Source organism: Acromyrmex echinatior, chromosome 2 (assembly GCF_024713525.1).
Source record: "Acromyrmex echinatior isolate Ae372 chromosome 2, ASM2471352v2, whole genome shotgun sequence".
NCBI lineage: Eukaryota > Metazoa > Arthropoda > Insecta > Hymenoptera > Formicidae > Acromyrmex > Acromyrmex echinatior.
Window position 1 is genome coordinate 6,087,397 of NC_141853.1, and position 9,983 is coordinate 6,097,379.

At 32.1% G+C, this 9,983-nt stretch overlaps 1 protein-coding gene across 1 annotated transcript in view; it reads left to right on the plus strand.

Annotated features, from left to right (window-relative positions):
- The window catches only part of LOC105154354 (dystrophin, isoforms A/C/F/G/H), a 462,027-nt gene that overhangs the window by 40,284 nt on the left and 411,760 nt on the right, over positions 1 to 9,983 (plus strand). The window lies entirely within an intron of this gene.

Genomic DNA, 9,983 nt, shown 5'->3' on the forward strand with positions numbered 1-9,983 from the left:
AATTTATTATTTAAAAGGTACCTAGAAGTTGCAATTATTAATATTACTATTTTCATTAAATTATATTTAATGTTAATTATTATCATTAAATTATATTTAATATTAATGTTAAATTATAATCAATATATTAATAAGATTCAAAGTACATCAACCAAGCGACAGAAATACAAGAAATTAACGTTAAATAAAAGGAGCGAGATTTTATTTTTATAAAAAGAAGTAAGAGTAAATTAATGAGTAATGGTAAAGAATAAAGTAACTAATGGTAATTAGAATAAATTTTATCCTACTGTATAAATCGAAGAGAGATGCAAACGGATGTTAGAACGTGATAAGCACGGCGTGATAATCAGATCATCACGAAAGGGACGAGTGAACAATTAATCCTGCGAATATAAAAAAAGGAACTTAATTCACCAGCCAATGCACTGCTGCACCGATATCACTGTCTTTCTGGGAGTTCCATTGTTCTGGCGCTCGCGCTCCTAGACATGGAACTGCTTGGAAAATCGCTAATTACGATGCTGCGCGCTAATTAACGCCGGCGCGAATGACAGCCCGCCACTTTGCCCCGACACTTCCGACGCTTATTGTATGTACACATGCGCAACGTACTCCGAGCAAAGCAAACGAGCAATGCATATGTATATACGACATTTACAACATTCGTTAAACACGCTGACGAGTTACTATGCAGTTACTGTGATGTAAGAAGACTTAAGAGCTACCGCAGATAAAATTCCATAATAGTAATCGTAAGGCATAAATTTAAGTCGACAAGCCAATCGATTAAAATTTATCTTATGGATAAGTTTATTGTTATTTCTATTTCTGTCAGATTACCTAAATCTAAAACAATATCTTGATTGGCTCATCAGGTTTAGTTTACGCCTTACGATTACTGTTAGCTTGGATCTACAATAGATTTTTAAGCCTTAAATTATAAGAAATAAACGAATTATAGTCAATTATTCTTCTCGCATTCGACTATAATTGGTCAATTTCTTACGGCTTAAAACTTAAAATATCTATTGTAGATCCGGACTTACGTAATTTTGTCTGCGGTAGCTCTAAGGCCGGAACATAGATCTAAAAAAAATTATTTTATATTTCCATTTAAATTGCTGATCACAAATATTACATTGTGACCGACTGTGCATTCTTGAAATTGGTTCACCTGGTTTGAGATTGTGTAATTCTTAACGATAATGTCGATTTTGTTGTTATTTGTTGCGCAGCTTTTTTATCATGAATAATATCTGTGCAACGACAATAACGTCGATACTGCAATTAAGGAAATGCTGAAGTGATTAAATTATCGACATTATTGTCGTATAAATATCTTCAAATTTTGACTGAATGAAATAAGAAAAAAATCTTTTTCCAGAATTAAAGTAGACGCAAAATTATATGAGAGGGTGCAGTGAACTTTGTATTAAAATCGAAAAAAATAAAAAATTTACTTAACTTTTTTTTCAATTTTAGTAAAGTTCACTACACCACTTCCTAATTTTGCGTCTCCTTTAATCCTGTAAAGGGATTTTTGATTCCGTTCTGTCAATTTGAATATATTTTCACGACTAATATCGATAATTTGATCGCTCCAGCATTCCTTTACAGAACTAATTTTCTTACTTTTCTTACATCATGCTTAAAAAAGAAAAGTTGTAATCGTAAGATTGTCAATGTATTGATCATTTACGATTGAGTATTCTAAAATGTAAGACTTTTAATTGTGATTAGTTGACTTCCTTACAGCTTTACGATTACTATCAAAATTTTTTTACGTGTGGTAGCCTTTACGTACATACAAAAAATTCTACCGTTCGCGTGACAATTTTATATATCGATGCGATGCGCGCGTCACGCGATAACACCAAAATCGAGTACCTCGAAAGTCGGGAAATGATTAATTGTTCATTGAATATTTAGTGTTAATCCCTTTGAAAGCCCACTCAATGTTTTCGACGTTCCGAAAAGCGACTTCAACAATACGAACGATAAATGTCTTGATAAATGAAGCATCTTGACGTGCGTTGAGGGGGAAAGGATATTTTAAGGATTTCGAATGTCGCGAGTTACGATTAACGACGATCATGAACTAATGGCGATTGAGTGCTAATTAAGCACTGAATAATCGATTTCCTCGTCTACATAGGATTTTTTTACTGTTCGGAAAGAGTATGATTTTGATGGGAAGAAGCATCGCAGAAAAGACGATTAGGTACTACATTTGTCAAAACAAGAGACAGGCTTTACACAATTACACACGCGCGAGATGACAATGAGATGACAATGTAAAGAGCATATATACATCTCGTCATGCTTCCTTGTTAGATCATCTAAGTCAAGACTGGCGCAAGACATGTAAATACCCACAACAGACACGAGTCGAGTAAGTAATGGCCATTAGTATATGACCTTAAATTGCGAATTGTCTTCCGTATTTTATTAAATTGATATTAAAAATAATTATAAGATTACTGTTCCTTGTATCTTCCGATACGTTTAGTATTTTGGCCATGTGTTATTATTGATTTCCACCAATGTAAATTAACTTCAATTTCTTTAATTTGTTTTTTTATCTTTTTCTAAAAATTAGAAAAAGATAATAAAGAATAAATTAAATCAAGAGGGAAATTAATATATGTTAATAGAAAATATTATATATACAGAGTGGGAAAATTTCGAAAAATACAAATTTTATAGAAAAGTGTTTTCGATAAAAGTTGTAGCCCTGAATTTTGATGATCGTTTTTTTGCATGGAAATAATAATAACAACATAGCAATAATAACAATAATTAAGAATTTTATGATTCTTATTGGCAGTACATACAATAATAAAATGACGTGGAAGAATAGCAATCGACTGAAATTTTTTCCAATTTTGAAAAACATCCTACAGTTACAAATTACTGTGCCGATAGTTTTCACTGTCCTCATTTGTTTTTTGAAAATCGATCTCCGGGAGAATATTAGTCTGAAGTAAGATGATTATTATGATCATATTACGCGAGATTGTCGCACGATGTTAAATTCAGGAAAAATTATAGAAAAATTAAAGATGATACACACACACACACACACACACACACACACACACACACACACACACACACACACACACGAATTATCATTAAAATATTTCTGATTTATCGAAATACGCTAAACGTGATCAAACGCTCACTTTTTCCCGCCCGTTTTATGTATCAAGTTACAGTTGGCGCCTTGGCGATAGTACATAGTTTCAGCTAAGTTCGCGTCGTTCGCGCCGTTCGCGCGTTCTCGACAATTGCGAATCGCGATATTTCGGCGTTAGTTCGGAGTGTCGTAATGGCTTCTACGTTTGTCCTGTGTACTTTTCTCCGGTGAATGCCGTGTAATGTTGCATCTTCAAACATCGAAAATGATCACGAGTCGACAATCGTACGTAGTTAAAATGTTGTATTCGACTGTATCGTTGTTTTATATATACTTCTGCACCAAAGTTTTACATTTCATTACGGTTTATTTTTTTAAAAGTTATACTCTAATAAGAAGTTGCAAGATTACATTTGCATATATTTGGATATACTCGGTGAGACCTTTTTCATTATTTCATTTTAGCGATAAAATAAAAAATCTAATCAACGTTTCAGCTATAAATCGACACTGTGTTAAGACAGGAGCACAGATTCTTGCATAACGCATAAGGCACTGAGAAAAGTGGTTTGGTCGAAAATGGACAAACCAGAAGATTCTGCTCGATTTAATTAAAGAATCTTCTGGTATGTTCATTTTTAACAAAACCATTTTTCTTATTGTAAGAAACTTAACCAATCAAAGTCTTTTATTTAAAGTCTTTTATGTAAAGGAAGAAAATAAAGGACTTCGATTTAACACATATGGTTTATTTTCTTATGTATTATCAAAAATCTGTACCCTAACACAGTGCAAGACTCTGTGCTCGTCTTTACTGTGTCAGGAAATGTATGGCTGTATTTTATTACTGGAAAGTACTTTAAGGCACTTATTTTGTAACTTTTAATGACAGTGTCGCCTGTGTCGTTACATTGTTGTTGCGTTACTTTTTCATCATGTATAATGGGCTTTTTACAATAAGCCATTACCTAAGCTTAATGGGTCTTTTACAAGCCATTAGTCATAAATCAGAAATCAGAAGCTAAAAATTGAGCACACAGTCGTCAATTTTTAGAATATATCCACACAAACTTGCATAACTGCATAAACGTATGTATAAAGAAAATTATCCAATCGCATTTCTCTTATAAAGACGCACGTAAAATATAATTGGATAATTTTGTGCATACGTTTATGCGGCTATGTAAGTTGTATGAAGGGATATACCCTTAGCTTCTAACTTCTGATTTATGACTAATAGCTTACTGTAGAAGGCCTATAAGGCTGTAGCACAGACTTTTGCATAACGCATAATTCATAAACGAATAAACTAATCAGTATCTTTTCTTTCCTCCCATTCCATGGAAAAGAATTTCGCGCGATTAGTTGATTCCCTTATGCACTATGCTTTATGAGTTATGCAAGAGTCTGTGCTATGGCCATTCAGTCTTAAGTCGTAAAAAAATTGATCAATCATAAATTATTCTTCTCACATTTGACTGTGATTGATTAATTTCTTATGGCTTAAGACTTAAGCTTAAGTAATGGCTTATTATAGAAAGCCCATAAAACTTGCATAATGGCAATGTAACAGTACGTTGTTGTCAATAAGAATTACGAATAGAGGTAAGTTTGCTTATAAAATGCAATCAATTGTATTTAAATCAATAACTAAACGGTTGAATAAAATGCGCCTTTGTTAAAAATTAACAGCAATTATTTGTGATATTCGTGCAATTTATAAAATACGTTTTTTTAGAAGTTTGCAAAATTAGTTAGAATTACTTATACTTTTGTAAAATCACAAATATAACTAAAAAGACTGAAAAATATAATTCTGTTGTATTATAGAAACTGTTCAAATATTGAAAAGAAAAATAAAAGGTAGACGAAAAATATCTTCTCTCGTTGAATATTGTAAAATAAATTTCGTTGAAATATCAAAATAAATAACAGAGCACTTCTATTATTAAGTTGTCCGTCAGCGACTCCATTTTTCGGTTATTAATAATTTCGTAACGTTTAATAAATCATGACACATGAATTCGCTGTCCCGTAACTTATTCCATTCGACATTGATATCACCGCGAAAACCCCAGAAAGTAAGGTATCTCTTGATCCCTGATGAGGGGAGGAACGGGCGTGGAGTTGGCGGTGGTGCGGGGATGCGATCGTCGGTCCACATAATGAGCGGATAAGCCGGCTAATGTAGTCGTGGTAGAGCATTGCCAGACGGAAGATAGCTCAAGCGTTGCCGTCGCCCATTTCTCTTGTTCACCGCGTTTCCACTGTTCTCCCCCGCGCCGCTCTCACCCTCTTTCAACCCTCGGTAACGTTAACGTACCGAGATAGAATTGGACTTTGTCCGACACAAGTTTGTCGTAACCGCGACGAAGTCCGCGTATGTATGGGGACACGTGTGTGTATGTAATGCATGCATATATCTCACATACGTACGTTTAATACCGCGTGATTATCCCTTAATTGACGCAGCCACTCCAAGGTATAATCCGTCTATTCTGATTCCGGGCTACCGCCGGTGTAAAAAATTATTTTACGCAGATCGGGTGAATTTTCATGTAAACGGAAATCAACATGATCTGGTCGCGTAGTAAAGCGTATCAGAGATAAACAGACAGTATTGAAGCGCAAAGTGCACGTGAGAGAGATTAGCCTTTTTTATCATATAATATTTATAAGATCGAAATATTTTGCTTTAAAAGAAATGTTAATAAAATTATATCAAATGTAAAAAAAAATGATTTACGAAAGTGTGTATATCTATACATATAATAAAAATTTACGTATAGTGAAAATTTAAATTAGATATTATGAGATTTTTTTATACTTGTCATATATTTTTATGTACTTTTAGAGTAGGTATATACTTCTTTTTTATCTTATATTTTTATAATATATATATAGTATTTTTATAATATATATGGTTTAACGTGTTTTATTTAGTTAATAATAAATTCAACTATTTTGACATGCAACTAAAAAAGGGTTGATTTTTGCTGGCGGTAGAAGAAATAATATTTTTTTGCCGGTAGTAAAAAAAATAACATTTCTTGTAGATTTTAACTTTCTGGATAAAACCGTTAAAAAGTTTATAATACTTGGGGAAAACATGATATATTTATTAACATGATATATTTATTCAGATTTTAATGTGTTCAATTTTTGAGGTATTCCTCAAATGCTATTTTATATATGATTATGTTTCTTTTGTATATTTTTAAGATTTCGAGTTTTGTGAAAAACGATTTCTCTCTAAAATGGTTACAGATTAACTACAATTTAAAGAACATTGTGTGATGTAGTTAATAGTTAATAGTTAATTATCTCGTATTCTTTGCTGCTTCCTGTTTTTTCATACTTTAAGTAATCAGAACTGCTTCTAATCACGAAATAATTAACAAGGGAATTTATCTATAATTGAATTATAGTAAAAAAGATGAGCTTGATAAAACTGAGAACTATAGATTTTAAAAAAAATATAATTATATGTTAAAGATTACATAGGTTTGAATCTTATAAAAAAATGTGATTTTTATCTGACGAAATATATAATTATACAACACTTATTGACAACTGACGTAAATTATGTAGACTTAGTAATAGTCATGGATAAATACTAGATGGTCTATTTTCTTCTCTCAATCGTAAATAACTTAAAACAATTTGCTATTTTTTTTTCTATAATTAATTCCTGATTAAAGGAAAACGAATTTAGAAATAGATGCACGAAATATTTTTATCACAATAATTATGCCAAACGAAAACTTCACACAAGATTAACCTCAAACTTGTTACGCCGCATCAAGAGCATGTGTGAGAATTTTGCGGATGCAAAATCCCGGAAGTTAGAGTTTGTCGAGCCGTGGAGCGATCCCCCTCTTGCAAATAATCGATCAGTGAGAAAATCTACGTGGGTAGCTTTTTTATGGCTCCCCAAAGAGCTCACGGAGTGGATGGGCCGTCAGTTCGCGCTACTCTTCTCATATCTTTGCAAGACCACGCTTATAGATCCATTCTTCGTCGGTATTACCGCAAACGCGTAACATCCGCCGACTGAATCCGCACATTTTGCTCAATGCCTCGAATTCGCTCTCTCTTTCTCTTCTCTCTCTGTCTCCCTCCATTTTTTTCTCTTCCTCTAACTGTCTATCTCGGTTTTCTCTCTGCTCGAGAGTAATAGAATTTACCCATTTCAATTGCAGAAGGATGTCGAAAATATTTCAATGTCCATTTCGTATGATTTAGTCGATTAAATATTTATAGAAAGAAAAAAATTTATGTTTATAAAAATATTATATATGTATAAGGACAAAAATCATGTATATTATTTATATAAAAGATATATTTAAAATAATTTTAAACTGTATTACAATTTGTTGAGAATTAGTTGCAAGTATCGCTTTTCAGCGATTATTATTGGTTTCTAAAATAATTTTAAAACATCTAAAGAAAAAAATGCTGTCTTTTTATTTATATTATTTCTAACAGAAAATTTACTCAAAAATATCGTATATTATTATTAGAAGAAAATTGGTTTTGCTTATGATATTGAGTGATCATTACAATTTCCATTGAAAATGAAACTTGAAAGGGAAGATCGAAAGGGATGTACGTACATTTCTTCTATAATTGACCGTAACATTATGTGGATAGTTAACAGATATTGATGCACAGTTGAGAAAAGCGATACATATGAAGTACGACATGTATTTCATTCTGGTGTAGATTGTATTTACGGTGAAGTAAAGCGGATTAGGATCATGAGCTTTCGCGGAATCGGACGCGATATTTCGTCGTATTGAGGTGGATTACCCTCATTCACGTTGCCGATTAGTAGTATTCATGTTGATTAGCTGAATTCATTATAACTCATGATAGCAACAGTGAGAATTACATCAATTTTATAAAAAACTTTAAATAATATTCGGTGGAAATTGTGTGTAAATCAAATGCGCATTTATCTAATTCTTCTATCATTTAAATAGGTCGCACATTTACGTTTCTGCATTGATTTCTCTCTTTTTATTATCAAGCTTTTAATTATATTTTTGATAAACATGCTGAACTTTTTATAATAAAAAGTTTCTCTTTCTTTCTCTCTTCAATCTTTTAATTCATTATACATATATCTTTGTAGTTTCTGTTTTTTTTAAATTTTTTTTAAGCAATATTATAATATATGAATCTAATCAATACAATAATAGGCTAATTGTATATATAATAATCCATAAAATTGATGAAATTGTATGATTCCTAGAAATCATTTAAAATTCATGAATGAAAATGTCTATAATGAAGAGATCATAGATATCAGAAGATTTATCGGTTATCGCCGTGTTTTTATCCATTGCTAATGCCAATATTTCGTGAACCTTATTCGCTTCATCAGGACGAGGTTCATTGTTCACGAAACGTTGGTAATGCATAAAGACACAGCGATAACCGGCCAACTTTCTGGTATCTTTAAAGAAAATACCCGTGAAAACTTCAAAATCGTTAGAGATCATAGATATTTCTTTGTGCTTATGTTATATTGATATTAAAAAACTATTTTTGTTGACTTACTTTTTTCAAATCGTCAGTCGTAGACGATTGTTATGCATTTATCAGTTTCGTGAATCATTGCTTATGTATATGATTGGAATATCGTGATAAATAAAAGACTATCAATTTTTTAGCTATTCTAAAATTCACTATCCACAAACGTAGAGCATCTTCGTGAAGTTTCTATTTTTTTTGCATGATTTTTTGCATTTTGACAGGTCACTATCCGCTATCTGTTTAATTGCAAACAAAATCGATACGCGCGTCTGAGATCGCGTCAGGTTTATTATACATCATATTAAATGGATAAAAATTTTCTGGTATATGTATAACTCAGAAGAACAAATGAGAAATATTGGAAGCTGTTGTGTTGCGCGCTGATGTCGGGTTTGACTCTTTTGACGCTGTGCTAATTGCATGACGATGTTGTACGGGAGAGGTAGCTTTTTATGCCGCGACTGCTGATGACATCCCCGCTGCGCGCAGCTGACCCTCTATTATTTCTCATCGTCGGTTTTCTATCGGATGGGCGAAATCCTCTCTCGTCGAATTGCACGTTCAGCACACCATGAATTCTTGAGTACGAGAAACTCATTCCACGTTTAACCACTTGAACGGAAATATTAATTCCATTTATTTATAGCGCGTTTATTAACATCGGGAGACTTGAATATTTTGCGACATATTAAATGTCGCTTATTATTACAGACGATCGCGTCTCGAATTCTTCGTCTTTTTTCTTTAAAAGAATTATTTTCCTTTCGCTTTTTTCTTTTGCTGATACATACTTTTTCCTCTTACCATTTCCTTTATCGATTTTAATTAAGTGAACAAGTATTTTCTCTTTGGCATATTTCTCTCTAAATTTAGTACTCTTGTATCTGCTTGAGTCAGAATTTTTGTTAACAAAAAATGACAATATAAAATAAAAAAAAATAGAATAAGCTTTCTCGGGTTGTGGTCATAGAAAAAAATGTTCGTAGTCTGTAATTTCTCCAATAATATTGCTAAATTCATTTTTTTTAGTAATTCTAAAAGTCTATGGCCATCTTTTCTGTATGCCATCTTATCTGAGTTTACTCTATTTCACAACATTCTATTATCTTATGGCTATTCTTTATTCTATGATCTTGTAACAATATTATAACCGCGTATTGAAATGTAGAAGCATATTCGCGAAGTTAGACATAATGTACATACAATATTATCTGCTTTGTGATCAAAACACATGATTACGAAGATAGACAAATAACTTTCTGGATATATATGTATAATACATGTGCAGAAATGTACATAT